The sequence below is a fragment of the Capra hircus genome, chromosome 18 (genome assembly GCF_001704415.2).
Source record: "Capra hircus breed San Clemente chromosome 18, ASM170441v1, whole genome shotgun sequence".
Lineage (NCBI taxonomy): Eukaryota > Metazoa > Chordata > Mammalia > Artiodactyla > Bovidae > Capra > Capra hircus.
In genome coordinates, this window is record NC_030825.1 from 64,462,087 (window position 1) to 64,478,868 (window position 16,782).

Here is a 16,782-nt window from a genome sequence, read left to right on the forward strand (position 1 = left end):
CCAGGATTCTTTCATAGAGAATCCCATGCACACAGGAGCCTGGGCGGCTACAGTCCATGGGTCGCCAGAGTCAGCCATGACTGAGTTGACTTAGCATGCATGTATTCAGCCTCAAATGGTTAGTGGCACAACTTTGGCTATCTCAAACAGAGTATACTTCATCTTTTTATTTCGACAACTAGCATTATTATTTTTTCATGGAAAGCATTTTATTTTACATGTAGCAGTGTTCACATGTCAATACCAAACTCCCCTCTATCTGTCCCACCACTCTTTCCCTCTGGTAACTCTAAGTTTGTTCTCTAAGTCTACAAGTCTGTTTCAGCCTGCAAATAAGTTTACCCTTATACAGTGTTACTGATGAGGGCTTTTCTTTTATTGGTTTTGTTTTGTTTTGTTTGTTTGTTTTTTTAATGTTTTTTTTTTAGTTTTTTATTTTTTAAATTTTAAAATCTTTAATTCTTACATGCGTTCCCAAACATGAACCCCCCTCCCACCTCCCTCCCCATAACATCTCTCTGGGTCATCCCCATGCACCAGCCCCAAGCATGCTATATCCTGCATCAGACATAGACTGGCGATTCAATTCTTACATGATCCATCGGCAGATGAATGGATAAGAAAGCTGTGGTACATATACATGATGGAGTATTACTCAGCCGTTAAAAAGAATTCATTTGAATCAGTTCTGATGAGATGGATGAAACTGGAGCCAATTATACAGAGTGAAGTAAGCCAGAAAGAAAAACACCAATACAGTATACTAACACATATATATGGAATTTAGAAAGATGGCAATGACGACCCTGTATGCAGGACAGCAAAGGAGACACAGATGTGTATAACGGACTTTTGGACTCAGAGGGAGAGGGAGAGGGTGGGATGATTTGGGAGAATTTTGTTTTATTTTAAACTGAATAATTTGAAGAATCAACTGGCAAGTTTTTTATGCTTTATTAGAATTGTAGAAAAAGTAGGTGATCATGATAAGCTACCTAGTATGAGCGATTGATTATAGCATCTCCCCAAGCAGTGAGATAGTTACAATAGAGTTCTAGAATAGCCAGGAGATTATTAAGAGGTGGTGGGATTTTTGAAGACGTTACCATAATTCTTGGACTCCACTCCTCATCTCAGAGCTATTGGGCTGCTTTGGAAGAGAAGGAGTGTCCACGAGGAATCCCTTTAACAAGAGATCTAGGTCCTCGATTTGTAACACTCTGCGTGCTCAGAGGATGGGGCCAGGTCAGGGCTCAGCATGGTCTTGGATTATGTTGAATTCCTCATAGATAATGGGCTCGGTGGAGGGGTGCATGGGCCTCAGGGGAGCGGGAGTGGACCGTCTCTTGGAGAGGGTCCCAAGGTCCAGGTGAGCGTATATCACGTCTTCTGCTGCAGAGTCCTGAGAGGAGAGAGGTGAGAATGATGAACTTAGACATGATCTTCGAAGGCTGGACCACTGGGCATTGGAGGGGCTCCGACTATGGCAAAGGTTTGGGCTGGGAGGACTCACCTCGTCTTTCACTGTTCTGTCTTCCATGGGCTATCCTTGCATGATGGCAACATCTGTGAATGGAAGAGAGTCAAGACTCTTCAGGGTGGATGCAGTTATTTCAGACCTCTGTAACTTTGATAGTTACATCAAAGTTAGAAGAAGGCAAGGGTGTGCCCCAGGTTGCTGAGCCTGTCTTTTCCACTAAATGAAACAAAACAAAACATTCCATATACAAGCCCAGCCATTCATGGACTGTCTCAGGAACCTGTGCAAACCCATGGACCCATCCTATGTCTTCTGTTGTGGACCAAGCTCTTCTACATATCAGCAGAATCCCAAGATCATGTAGGACAGAAAAATGGATGGTTGTATTTTAAGGGAAGAACAGGACTTGGCATGTCCCTGGTGGCCCAGGGATTAAGAGTCAACCTTCCAGTTCAGGGAGCATGGGTTCTATCCCTGGTGGGAGAACTGAGATCCCACATGCCTGGAGCAACTATCCTTAATGCTGCAACTGTTGAGCCCACGAGCTCTGCATCCTTGAACTGCACCCCAGCTCCACAATGAGGATTCCCCACGCTGCAGCCAAGACTTCATGCCACCAAGAATAAATCAGTACATATTTTCATAAAACGAACAGGATTCCATGGGTCTCTGGAAGATGTTCCATCAGGGATTACAACAATGGAAATCAGTGTTTCACCTATAGGAATTGAAAATGCCATTCTCTGCTATGAGCCCACCTCCCCCTGGGTCAGATGATGCTGAGCTCGCCTCTTCAGACTTACGATTTGAGGTAGAACACCAGTGACAGACAAGAGCAGCGAGGAAGATGCTGGTAGAGGTGAAAACTATGACAAGCCCAAGGACAATGTACCATGTGCTGGACTGTTCTTGAGGAAGCGGTGCTTCTGCCAACAAGCAAAAGGAAGTTATGGGTATTCTTTGCACACACTGCGCCCCTACACACTGGATTTATTGTATCCTTGCGTCAAACTGTCAGTATCTATCAACCTGATCAGTTATGGTCTCCACTTCCCAGGAGATACTAAAGCATCCAGGAGATATGCTAGCAGTGGATAAAGTAAAGAGGCTGTGCAAGAGCAGCAGACATCTGAACCAAGGTCCCCCGGGCACTGATGCAGTTTTTCTCTGCTGCACATTATGACAAGGCATGGTGTTTTTCAGTGAATGTGACCCTTTAATCCACAATACACTTCCCCCTCCATCCACATAGACCTGGAATGGAATCCTCAAGAAGATATGACACTTATTTCTGACCTCTGGAATGCTTAGTTCACAAAACACTAACAGAGGAATAACACATATTGAAGGTCTTCCTAAAATTCTCCTCTTGCCCCACCATCCATCCCAAAAGATCCTAGGGGAGGGAGGGTGAGCATCTCCCTTAAGCATGGGATTAGGTCACTCTGACCGACTTTGTTCAATTTAGAAATTCCCAGTCACAGAGCACGAGAAGCTCAATGCCCCCTCTGGTTCTAGGCAGATCATGGTCTCAAATGCTGACATGACAGGGACATTGAGGAGCCCAAGGTCACAGAGCTGGGAGGTGGCAGAGCCAGCACTCACACAGGAGCCCCCTGTCTTCTTGAAAACTTGCTGAGATAGGAGACCGTCTTGCTTACCTTCTGTGGTGTGTGGAACCGTGGGTGACGGGTAAGTACTTGTAGTGGATCCTAGGGGAGAAAAGCCAGAAGGGGTGAAGAGTAACCTTCCTCATATGGACTGAAGGTGGACTGTTGTTTCTGGAAGGTTGACTACCTGCCTGTCCTTGACTATGTCATCCCTCAGAGCACTGATGGAGGAGGGGAGGGCTTCTAGTCCCTCCCCGTGAAAGCACTGAGTAGATCCTCCATCCTGCAGAAGGGATAGTGGAAGGAGGCAGGAAGGATATGCCTGGTGGTGAAAGACAGCTGTAAGCTAGAGACATCCTCTCTGCTCCAGGAATGAGTCTGTGCTCTTTAATTGGGAATCACCTGTATGTCAGAGCTGCTTCTGGGAAAACACTAACAGCAAGGATCCAAGGCAATCTCTGATCTTCCGAAATCAGCCCAGCCTCTCCTCCCCATGGATCTACCCTGACCCTTTTCTGTATTTGCCTGGATAGACAGGACTCTGCTGTGGAGCATCCATACAGGAGGTGGAAGAGGGCTGATATGCCATCTACCATCTCTCTTCCTCTCTGGTTCTCATTGCCTCCATTTCTCCAGAAATGCTATGTTCCGCTGACACCAACACAGAGACCTTGAGATAGAGCTCATGATACAGTAAGATGTTATGCAAAAACCCAAATGGACGATTTGCCCAGGGCAATCTCATTTACTATAATGTAAAGCATGGGAATCTTCCTGGGTTATCCAGGCAAGAATTCTGGAGTAGGTTGCCATTTCCTCCTCCAGGGGACCACGTTTTGTCAGGACTCTTAACTATGACCCGTCAGGCTTGGGAGGCCCTGCACGACTGGCTTATAGCATCTCTGAGGTACGAAGGCCCCTTCACCACTACAAGGCTGTGATCCACGAGGAGGAGATAGTGAAGGACAGAGGAGTCTGTCGTGCTGCAGTCCACAGGGTGGCAGAGAGTTGAACGCAACATAGCGACTGAACAGGAACAACAAAGGATGGGCCAGGAAGAGGTTCCTCACCTGTGACACACAGGAACAGTGGGTCGCTGGAGTCTGACCACGAGTAGGGAGAGCGAGTGAAGGAGCCGTAGCACCTGTAGACCCCGCTGTGGGCTGGGGTCCCAGGACCCAGAGGGAACTCTGCCTGGAGTTCTCCGTGGGGGCTCTGCCCTCCAGTGAATGGGTGCCTAAGGTCCTCCCCCTCCCTGAGCAGATGGAACTGGTCAAAGGGGCTCTCGGAGCTGCAGACCAAGGTCACGTTCTCTCCTGACCTCACCACAGGGCCCCCCTGGGCTGAGAGAGAGGGTTTCCTGGACCGACCTGCAAGGAAGAGACCTTGATCTCAGAGCACAAAGTAACTCTAGTCCTAAGTACAGGACTAAAGCCCGAAGTGTGCAACAAGAGAGGCACTGCAGTGAGAAGGCCGCCCACCGCCAGGAAGAAAGACCCACAGCAAGGGATACTCGGCACAGGGAAAACTTCAGAAATAACTTTAAAATGGAGTGTCATTTAAAATCCTCTTGAACAAATTAATAACTTTTCAAATGGATTGTCATTTAATGTCCTTTTTTAAAGAAAGTGTGTATATATATATATATATATGAATAACTGAATCACTCTGTTGTACAACGGGAATTAGTAACATCTTAAATCAAGTAGACTTCAACAAACATAAATAAAAAATAAATTTAAAAAATCAAATATGTGCGGTTTCTTAAAATAAATGGAACTTACTCGCTACTGCTGGGACAATCAGAAAACATGGCATTGACCCAGAAGAAGAGATTATGGAGTGGAAATTGCCAGAATCTCTTTTGATCTTTGACTGTCTCATTCTTGAGGGCATGTTCAGGGCTGCCATGCCCACCCCCAGGGGCTGGAAGGGACTCCTCAGTGGGAGGGTTGGAGGGACAACTGCCCCCACTTTATGCAGAAGGGCACGTTAAACCAAGAGGCTGAGCAACGTCAGGGTGTCGACCTCCATCTTGATCACCCAGGGGCTGGACTGCAGTCTGTCTGGTACCACATGTGCTGCTGACTGAGGAAAGGAGCTCTGACATGAAAGTGGGAAACCAACCCCTTAACCACCATCGGTGGCTGCCTGAGTGGGGAACTGCCCGCATCCCTGCTCTGGTACGTTTTTCTCCATGGGTCAATCTTTCACGTTCTTGCTGCTTCCCTCTGTCAGCAGCTGTGTCTTCCCCTTAGCACACAGCAGGGACTCTGTTCTCTTTTCCATTCTGTGTTCACACCTCCTCTCTCTGGTTTGCTCCCTCTCCCGAGTTTGTGAGTGTCTCTCCACACCTGTCATTCTCTCCCAGTACTGATGCTGGACTGGACACCAGGCCTTCTGTGACACAGAGAGCAGAAGGGAGTGGTCTGTCCACACTCACCTGTGATCACAATGTCCACAGGGTCGCTGGGGGCTGACCACTCATAGGGGGAGTGTCTGAGAGAGCCGTAGCATCTGTACATGCCCGCACTTGCCAATGTCATGGGGCCAATGAAAAAGTCAGCTGGGGCGTGCCCACCAGTGAGCATCTCTCCACGTCTCTGGAAATGCCCTGTGCTGCTTTTTTTCTGCAGGATGAATTTGTCAAGCAGCATCGATGAGTGACAGCGGAGGGTCACATTCTCTCCCACACGAGCAAGGGGGCCTGGGTGGGCTGAGATGGAGGGTTTTGTGGACACACCTAGGAGCAAAGAGCTTGTGAGCTTTAGTGAGTCGCCCCACCTCGGCGCTACACCTGACATCTTAAGGTGTGAAAAACCTCCCCATGAAGCAGCAAAGCCAATTACCCTTCCTGTCGGTTCTGTTGCATTTTCTTCAGCCTTGTTCTCGGGCTCTGGCTCATGCTTTTCTGCTTCTCTTTGCTCAAGACCTCCAGCCTCCTCTGTGTTTATTCTAAGCTCTTCAGCTGTCGGATCTGCTCTCAGCTTCATGCATTCATACTCAGTCACTTTAGTTGTGTCTAACTCTGTGGGACCCCATGGACTGTAGCCTGCCATGCTCCTCCTTCCATGGGATTCTTCAGTCGAGAATACTGGAATGGGTTGCAGTGCTCTTATTCATCCCATCTCTATTATGCCTGGTGGGGGGCTGGGGTGGGTCTGCTTCTCTGGTAGAATACATACCAGATATAATACATACCTGGCTCCCTTCACACTCATCTCCTAGAATGTGGGTGATGATTGGCAGGAGATTGGGAAGGAGGTGGAGAAAAAAGTGAACATTTCCCCACCTCTGACCCCCCACTTCACGCCTCTGGAGACATTCCTGGGCTGACTTGGTCTTAACTGGGACCCCAGCTCCTTCATATGGGATTACATCTCCCTACTGGGTGGCAGGTGCTGGATCAGGATCCCCCCCTCATCCTCCCAGTTGGCAAGCAGTGGCAGCATCCTGTCTAACTAATGCCTAGGGAGGCTCCTCCTTCCTGAACCAGGGGAACACATCCCTCTATTTAACACCCTGAGTTTAAACTCTCAGACTTTTCTCTTTCCTTGCTTCAGTTCTGGCTGGGAGTCCTGAGGATGTCTTGGCTGCACGGGCACATGGACCTAGGGTAGGATTGCCTGCAGGCGCGGATGTCCCAGGCTGGGCTGCACCCCTCCTACCTGTGACCACAATCGGCAGGGGGTCACTGACATTGGACCGCACAGAGCGAGACAAGTTGGCTCCAGAACATGTGTAGGACCCGGCATGTTCTCTGGTCACTGGGCCAAGGGGGAAGGTGTTGAGCTGTTGTTCCTGGAGCTTGCGCAAACGGGCCCCATCTCTTTTGAACAGTCTGAATATCACAAATGGAGGACCGGTGTGACACTGAAGAGTCACAGCCTGCCCTAAGGGAACCACAGGGCTTGGCCAGGCTGACAAAGAGGGCTTCTCATATTCACCTAGGAGAGAAGGAGACACAGGCTTTGAGAGAAAACTAGGAATGATCCCCTCTCCCCACTGCCCTTGTGGGCACTTCCCCTTCAATTCTTCCAACTCTCCTCCCCTAAAGTGCATCAGCCTGATGCTCAGGGACACCTGGGGCCTGGGGACAGACAGAGACACAGTCAACGCAGGACGGACATCATGAGGTCTAAGAATACGATTCTCAGAAATAATTCTTCACTCCTTGGGTTGACAAAATGTTCAGAAACTTTCTCTCAAAACACAAATCATTGGGGATTTCCTGGTGGTCCAGTTGTCAGGACTCAGCACTTCCTCTGCCAAGGGCCCGAGTTGAATCCCTGATCAGGGAACTAAGATCCTGCAAGCTGAACAATGCAGGCAAAAGAAAATATCACCAAAAAAATTGATGCCTGGACAAGAAGGGAAAGGACTTCCGTGTTGCCTTTGTTGTAGCTCAAATGGTAAAGAATCTTCCTGCAATGCAGGAGAGCAGGGTTCAGTCTCTGAGTTGGCAAGATCCCCTGGTCAAGGAAATGGCAACCCACTCCTGCATTCCTGCCTGGAGAATCCCATGGATACAGGAGCCTGGTGACCTATGGTCCGTGGGGTCACCAAGATTTGGACTCGACAGAGTGACTAACACTAACACAACTAAGCAGTGAAAACCCACTTGCCTGCAAAGAAGGAAGTAAACCTTGACCCTCGCTCCTTTGTTAGGTAACCTACATCAAATCTGTGACAAGGTCCAGGAGGCCCTGCCTGAGGTCCAGACCCCTCCCTGGGGTCAGCTCTAGTGGGTGCTCCTGCAGATCCTGTCAAAGGCTGGATGGAGAGGCCATGAGCCACCTTGTCCAAGAGGGGTCTGTGGAGTGCAGGCTCTTGCTCCCCTCTCATGATTGAAATGGCACTCAATGGGCCTAGCTCCCAGCTGCCAGACTTCACACTGTGCCTTCAGGTCCAGAGTCCAGAGCTGGGCTAACCTCTGGGGAGAGTGAAGATGAGTATCAATGCCAATAGGAGGACCTGGGATCCACAGGACACACGGCTCTCACTGTACTGACAGGGGTCTCACCCCAGCCCCCAGTGTCATCTGCATCAGCCACAACTGCTCTGCTCAAAAGAGAAATAAGGGATGGGGAGGACTCACCCACAGCTGCCCGGATCCTCAGACTCACACAGAATCCTAGGAGGAAAACCCCGTCAGAGATGGCTTGTTCTGAGGGACCCCACGCTCCTTGCACCCTCATCCAGGGAACCTGGGCAGTGGTGCGAGGACCCCCCGATTTCCACCATAACCCTTTCAGACTGTCTTTTCAGACTCACCAAGACTCAGGAGGCTGAGGAGTGTGGGGCACATGGCTCTGCTTCTGTGAGACAGGAGGCAAAACTGAGCAAAGCTGACAGAGTCACAGGATGCGGAAGACGGTCGGTTTTGTTGGTAGAGTCAGCCTGGTTGATGTCACATGAGAAGATGGCCAGCCTCTACTCACACCAGGGATGGAAGTCTGACCTGAGCCGCCTCACTGAGCCCGCCTCATGACCCGAGCATCACTTTTTGTTTCTCTAAATGCTATCAACGTAAGAGGATTCGAACAGATCTTGCTGCCTTTAAGAAGTAGTAACTGTGATTCAATGTATAGCATGCAAGATGCTTTTCCCAAGCTCATGATAAATCTCATTCACCTTAACTCTTCACAGAAGACAAACCACATGTTCCCACCTCGTATGTCATGCTCAGTCCAGATTGCCAATTAAAGACTCATTAATAGAGACTTTGATTCTGCATTCTTATGAGAGGACCAGACGTGTATTATGGTTCTTTGAAAATATGAAAAAATTCTGCACTGTAATATATGTGATTAAGAAACTAACTGTGTTAGTTTCAGGTGTACTGCAAAGTGATTCAGTTATACATACACATGCATCTCTTGCTTTTCAAATTCTTTTCCCACTTAGGTAGTTACAGAATATTAAGTAGAATTCTCTGTTTTATACAGTAGGTCCTTGTTGGTCATCCATTAAAATATAGCCGTGTGTATACGTCAATCCCAAACTTACCATATAACCTCCCCCTGACACTATCCCTCTTGGTAACCGTAAGTTCATTCTCTGTGAGTCTGTTTTGTAAATAAGTTCATTTTCTTAGATGTCACAAGTAAGTGATATCATGTGATATTTGTGTTTCTCTGACTCTTCTTCATCTGAAATTATTTTGTGACTGTGAGTGGAGACTTTGCACACAGACACTCTCTCTGTCTCTCTCTCTTCCTCCCTTTCCAATCCAAGGACCACACATGTACACAAAGATAACGTGTGTAAAGGTGACTGTGGTGTTTTTTGGGAGGGGGATTTGTTCTGCCTAAACAAGTAGACCACCTTGCTTCCTAGATACTCAGATGAACACAAAATATGTCAAGTAGAGACTTCCAAGCTCCAGCATGCTTGAATGAGGGGCGTGCCCACAACAACCAACTCCAAGCTGGGACAAAATGGCCCAGCTGTTTCAGGAGGCCAAGGGCAGACATACACCCAGTTCAGCTGTTGTTCATAGACAGGAAAGAACCTCAGTAAGGGCACTGATTCCACACCATTGTGCTGGGGGTGGGGGTTGTTAACATTAATGATGCTCCCTAAGCAATAAATCAGGTCTCCTCTTGATCATGATGTATGTAATGGAGTAACAGTACAGTCACCCTTCTTAAAATCTCCTTTTATTTACTTAATATCATGTTTGGAATTGATCTGTATTCTTGTCATTTCAGTTTGTGCATTTTTACTGCCATGTAGTGTTTCATTGCAGATCTTTAAACCACACATTTTTTTAAATATAACTTTATTTATTTTAATTGGAGGTTAATTACTTTACAATATTGTATTGGTTTTGCCATACATCAACATGAATCCGCCACAGGTATACACGTGTTCCCCATCCTGAACCCCCATCCCTCCTCCCTCCCTGTACCATCCCCCTGGGTCGTCCCAGTGCACCAGCCCCAAGCATCCAGTATCATGCATCGAAGCATCGAACCTCGACTGGTGATTCGTATCATATATGATATTATACATGTTTCAGTGGCATTTCCCCAAATTATCCCACCCTCGCCCTCTCCCACAGAGTCCAAAAACTATTCTACACATCTCTTTTGCTGTCTCGCATACAGATTTTTAAAAATTAAAAAATATATATTGAAGTATAGTTCATTTCTGCTGTACAGCAAATTGATTCAGCTCAACATGTCTATTCTTTTCCATTATGATTTATGCCAAGATACTGAATAAGTTTCCCTGTGCCATACTGTAGGACCCCATTCTTTATCCATTCTATGTATAAATAGATTTTGTCTGCTAATCCCAAGCTCCCAGTCCTTCCCTCCTTGGCAACCACAAGCCTGTTCTCTATGTCTATCAGTCTGTTCCTGTTTCATTGATATGTTCCTTTTAGATTCCACATACGGGTGATATCACAGGAAAATTGTCTTTCTCTTTCTGTCTCCTTCCATTAATATGTTAATCTCCAGGTTCATCCATGCTGCTGCAAATGGCATGATTTCATTCTTTATTTTTTTTTATTTTTTTTAATTTTTTAAATTTTAAAATCTTTAATTCTTACATGCGTTCCCAAACATGAACCCCCCTCCCACCTCCCTCCCCACAACATCTCTCTGGGTCATCCCCATGCACCAGCCCCAAGCATGCTGCACCCTGCGTCAGACATAGACTGGCGATTCAATTCTTACATGATAGTATACATGTTAGAATGCCATTCTCCCAAATCATCCCACCCTCTCCCTCTCCCTCTCCCTCTGAGTCCAAAAGTCCGTTATACACATCTGTGTCTTTTTTGCTGTCTTGCATACAGGGTCGTCATTGCCATCTTCCTAAATTCCATATATACGTGTTAGTATACTGTATTGGTGTTTTTCTTTCTGGCTTACTTCACTCTGTATAATAGGCTCCAGTTTCATCCATCTCATCAGAACTGATTCAAATGAATTCTTTTTAATGGATGAGTAATACTCCATTGTGTATATGTACCACAGCTTTCTTATCCATTCATCTGCTGATGGACATCTAGGTTGTTTCCATGTCCTGGCTATTATAAACAGTGCTGCGATGAACATTGGGGTACATGTGTCTCTTTCAATTCTGGTTTCCTCGGTGTGTATGCCCAGAAGTGGGATTGCTGGGTCATAAGGTAGTTCTATTTGCAATTTTTAAAGGAATCTCCATACTGTTCTCCATAGTGGCTGTACTAGTTTGCATTCCCACCAATAGTGCAGGAGGGTTCCCTTTTCTCCACACCCTCTCCAGCATTTATTGCTTGCAGATTTTTGGATCGCAGCCATTCTGACTGGTGTGAAGTGGTACCTCATTGTGGGTTTGATTTGCATTTCTCTAATAATGAGTGATGTTGAGCATCTTTTCATGTGTTTGTTGGCCATCCGTATGTCTTCTTTGGAGAAATGTCTATTTAGTTCTTTGGCCCATTTTTTGATTGGGTCGTTTATTTTTCTGGAATTGAGCTGCACAAGTTGCTTGTATATTTTTGAGATTAGTAGTTTGTCAGTTGCTTCATTTGCTATTATTTTCTCCCATTCAGAAGGCTGTCTTTTCACCTTGCTTATATTTTCCTTTGTTGTGCAGAAGCTTTTAATTTTAATTAGATCCCATTTGTTTATTTTTGCTTTTATTTCCAGTATTCTGGGAGGTGGATCATAGAGGATCCTGCTGTGATTTATGTCTGAGAGTGTTTTGCCTATGCTCTCCTCTAGGAATTTTATAGTTTCTGATCTTACATTTAGATCTTTAATCCATTTTGAGCTTATTTTTGTGTGCGGTGTTAGAAAGTGCATTCTCTGTGTGTATAAGCATATACATCTTCTTTATCCATTCATCTCTCGATGGGCAATTAGGCTGCTCCCATGTCTTGGCTATTGTAAGTTTTGCTGCTGTGAACAAGGGGTGCATGAATCTTCTCAAGGTTTAGTTTTTTTTCCAGATATATGCTCAGGACTGGAATGGTTGGATCTTATGAAAACTCTATTTTTACTTATTTTGAGGAACTGTCGTACTGTTTTCCACAGTGGCTGCACCAGCTTACACTCCCCCAACAGTGTAGAGGGTTTCCCTCTTCTCCACACCCTCTCCAGCATCTGTTACTCATCAAGTGTCTAATGATGCCCATTCTGATCTGTATGAGGTGGTATGTCCTTGCAGTGTTGATTTGCCTTTCTCTACTAATTAGCAATGCTGAGCATCTTTTCATATGCCTGTTCGCCATCTGGGTATCTTCTATTAAGCCACAGATATCAATTGAGAGAATGACGTCTATGGATTTTGTTTAGAATGAACAACACCTCTGCTAAAGTCTCATGTATGTGCTCTGAGTCCAACCTCACATTGTTTGTCAAGGGACAGAGTGATGAGGCCTTCAGGAAAGGAATAGTGACTTTATTTGGAAAGCCAGAAGACCAACGAGACAGCAAACTTGTGCCCCAAAGAATCATCTTACCTGAGTTAGAGGGGCTTTTTGGGGAGTGAGAGGGATGGTCCAACAGTGTTTAGAGTGCAAAATAACCCTAGCCCATGGGGAAGAAAATTCCAAGAAGAGAGAAAAATACAGATTAAACACCCACGTGTGAACTCACACACACACACACACACACACACACACACACACACTTAAAGAGGAGGAGGTGTGGCTGGTTCTTGCAGTGTTTTAAGTAACTAATTAATGTCTGTGCTTGCTTTTCGTCACTGTGCACAGGCTTTCTCTAGCTGTGGGAAGGGGGCTGCTCTTTGCTGTGGTTCAGGGTCTCTCATCGCTGTGGCTTCTCTTTTTTGATCACCCGCTCTAGGCACATGGGCTTGTGGCCCACGGGCTTAACTACCCCGAGACATGTGGAATCTACCTGGTCCAAGGATAGGGCCCATGTCCCCCACATAGGCAGGCAGATTCCTGACTGGACCACCAGGGAAGTCCTGTTGCAAGCTTTTTTTCCCCTAAAGTTATTCATTTTTAATTAAAGGACAATTACAATACTGTGATGGCTTCTGCCATACATCAGCATGTATCAGCCACAGCTATACTTACATCCCCTCCACTGTGGAAATCTTTTAATGTGGAATCCTTTGTTCTTGAAGCTGTCCATGCAGGGTTGGTCATAATGTCCCTTTAAGCCCCTGACAAGACAAAAGGTTCTGTCTCTTCTGCCACTTTTTATCTCTCTACAAATGGGAACGTACTATACCTTTCAAGTTCAGAGCCTTGGATATAGTTTAGTCCCTCAGTCATGTCTGACTCTTTGTGATCCCATGGGTTGCGACCCGCCAGGCTCCTCTGTCCCTGGGGGTTCTCCAGGCAAGAATGCTGGGGTGGGTTGCCATTTCCTTCTCCAGGAGATCTTCCCAACCAAGAGATCAACTCAGGTCTCCTGCGTTGCAGGAAGATTCTTTATCATCTGAGTCACCAGGAAAGCCCACCAGTAACATAATGCGATTCAATATTTCCTCCCACAATTAACATTGCCATTGTTTTCCATTTAATTTTATCATGGACATGGTGGGATTTGGGCATCATGCTTTCACTCTCAGTGCAGCATAACACTGATGTGGAATATACCATAAATTTATAAATAGAAGTATGAATACAATGCTAGATTTCTCATTAAAGATAAAAAGATATGCAACAAGCAACAAAGATTTACTGTATAGCATGGGGAGCGATAGTCAATATCTTGTAATAACCTAAAATAGAAAATAATCTGAAAAATAATGTATGCGTATTTGTATAACTGAAAATCACCTTGCTGTGCACCTGAAACATTGTAAGTCAACTACACTTCAATAAAATATGCATATGATGAAATTAAAAATAGAACCAGTAAAATAAATAAATTTTAAAAGAAAATGAAGTCACTCAGTTATGTCTGACTCTTGGCAACCCTATGGACTGTAGGCTGGCAGGCTCCAATGTCTGCGGGATTTTCCAGGAAAGAATACTGGAATGCATTGCCATTTCCTTCTCCAAAGAGTGCAGGCCATCTGCAGCATACTCCCTGATGGTCTCTGTACTCACTCTCACATTCCAACTCTGCATATGGTGTATTCACATGGGCACCCTGAGCTGCCCCAGAGTCTCAGATGGTGAGTTTGTGGAAGGTCCCTGAAAGGAAGTCAGAGGCTGAGTCCCAGGACTTCCTCACCCCTCACTTCCCAGCTCAGCTCAGGAGCCCTTCCAGGTTTCACCAGCATCACTCTAGAATTCCAGTGTCCTGACCTTGCCCCCCACCAAATCCCTGGGACTCAAGTGAGATATGGGTCCCAGGAGACCTGGGAGAACCCACCTGCAGGGTTCGGGGGCCTCTGGCCCAGTCTCAGCCCTGCAAGTGAAATATTTGCCACCAAAAGCTTGGGTTGATTCTCTCCCCATCAGGATCCCTGGCCCCTCAAGCTGTCTCAGCCCTGAGGTTCCCATGAACTGGGGGCAGGGTGGGCGTCCTGTGCCCTCCTGCAGTCCACTCCCTGCCCTGCACATCTGGCCAAGGAGGAGAAGCTCAGAGAGGATGGAAGGCATGTCTGCAGCTCTGAGTGCCCAGCCGCCCCCACCCCCACCCTGTACAGATGAGGAGACCATGGGGCCCTAAGGGGACAAACAGAATGTGGTCCCTGGGGGGCTGCGCTGCCCCTCGGGGTTCCCACAGCCATGGACTCACAACAGGGGGAGGCCCCTCCATGGACCCGGCGCTGATGTCTCCAGGCAGGGCTCAGGAGGCATCTCAGCCCAGACCTGAGGTCTCAGCTCTTTCTCTTTCTGCCCAGTCTCATCGCCTGCTCTAGAGGGTAGGACCCAGTTTCTTGTCCTGAAGCGGCCCTGGATAGTCTGGCTCTGAATAGGACTCAGAACTTTATTTTCTCAGTCCACTCCAGAAATGGAATTTACTTCTCGTCTTCAGTCAGTTCATAAATTATTGCAGAGCACCTACTCTGTACTAGACATTGGTGCCACACAGCAGAAATACACCCATGACCCAGTAAACCCATCTTCTGTAGGTGCTTGAAGAATTCAGATTCTGCTGAATGCGGGCATCAAATGCTAACATTCAAATATTTTTTTTAAAAGAAGATACATGAGAGTAACTTGGGTTCATGTCTACACTGTGAACATTCAGAAAAATGAAGATCATGACATCTGGTCCCTGCACCCAGAGGCCAAAAAAGAAAAAAAGGATATTAGGAGAAAAATGGAAACAGTGACAGTAGCAACATGTGAGCCCCAGAATGTCTTCAGTTTAAGTGATCGTGACATTTCTTGGTAAAAGAGGTCTTGGGCGATTTAGTTCTAAGCCAGGAGAGACATCACACAGAGAGTCAATGAGCATAAGTCTCTGAGGAGCTTGATTTTCACCCCATTTGCCACCTCACTTCACACCGGGGTCTTCATGGTGTTATCCTGTTCAGCCCTCCGCTTGGTTGAGCCAAGCCACATTGTGCCACCAGTTCATAACTTAAAAGGCACATGATCTCAAATCCTTGGCTTTGGTTAAAAGAAGCAAAAAAGACAAAACATGCAAATATAGATGGATGAACACAACACGTGCAAAGCCTCCCTGGGGCACGTATTCCCTCTGCAACCCTCAGTGATCTGGAGTGGAATGTCCAGTAGAATTCTCTGTGGTGATGGGACGTTTTAAACATCTGCTCTGTCCAGCACCATGGCGCCTGGCCACATGACGCTACTGAGCACTTGAAACGTGGTGGGTGTGACTGAAGAACTGAATGTTTCGCTTCATATACCTGTAGAGTCATGGTCCGTACCGTGAGGCTGGGTGAGTACTTTATCAGCCAGTGCGGATCCAGACTGAGGGGGATACTGTCCTGTTTCTACCCCTGGAATGACAGCACCCTCCGGGAACATGGCTGGGAAAAGTCTGAGGTTCCTTTCCGGATGGCTCAGTGGTAAAGAATCTGCCTGCCAATGCAAGAGGCATGAGAGACGAGGGTTCAATCCCTGGGTCAAGAAGATCCCCTCGAGAAGGGAATGGCCACCACTCCAGGATTCTTGCTTGGAGAATCCCATGCACAGAGGGCCCTAGTGAGCTACAAAACCTCATGGCTTTGCAAAGGGTTGGACATAACTGAATCGCCGTAGCACGCAAACACACAGCCTCATGTGGCAAGTGGCACCACACTGGATATCTCAAAGAGAATATACTTTATCTTTTTATTTGGCCAACTTGCATTGCTTTGATTATTATTTCATGGAAAGCATTTTGTTTTAAATATAGCAGGTGCACATGTTAATCTTAAACTCCCAATCCATCTCTCCCCCCATCCTTCCCCTATGTTACTCTAAGTTTGTTTTCCAAGTCTACAAGTCTGTTTCTGTCTTATAAACAAGTTTATCTTTGTAGACTATTACTGAACAGAGGTTTTTTTTAATTGGCTTTCTTTTATTTTAAACTGAATAATTTGAAGACTCAACTTGCAAATTTTTATGCTTTACTGGAATTTTCAAAAAAGCAGGATGATCATGGTAACCTACCCTATATGTGAAATGGATTAGAATAACTTCTCCCAAAAGGTTAGATAGTTGAAATAGAGTGTTAGAATAGCCAGGGGAGTACTAAAGAGGTGGTGGGATTTTTGAAGACGATCCTATAATTCTTGGACTCCACTCTTAGCTTCAGAGCTGCTGGGCTGCTTTGGAGGAGGAGAAGGAGTACCCACTGAGCAACCCCT

The 16,782-nt window shown here is 46.3% G+C and overlaps 1 pseudogene; it reads right to left on the minus strand.

Moving 5' to 3' along the window:
- Nucleotides 983-8,398, minus strand: LOC102168625 (annotated as a pseudogene).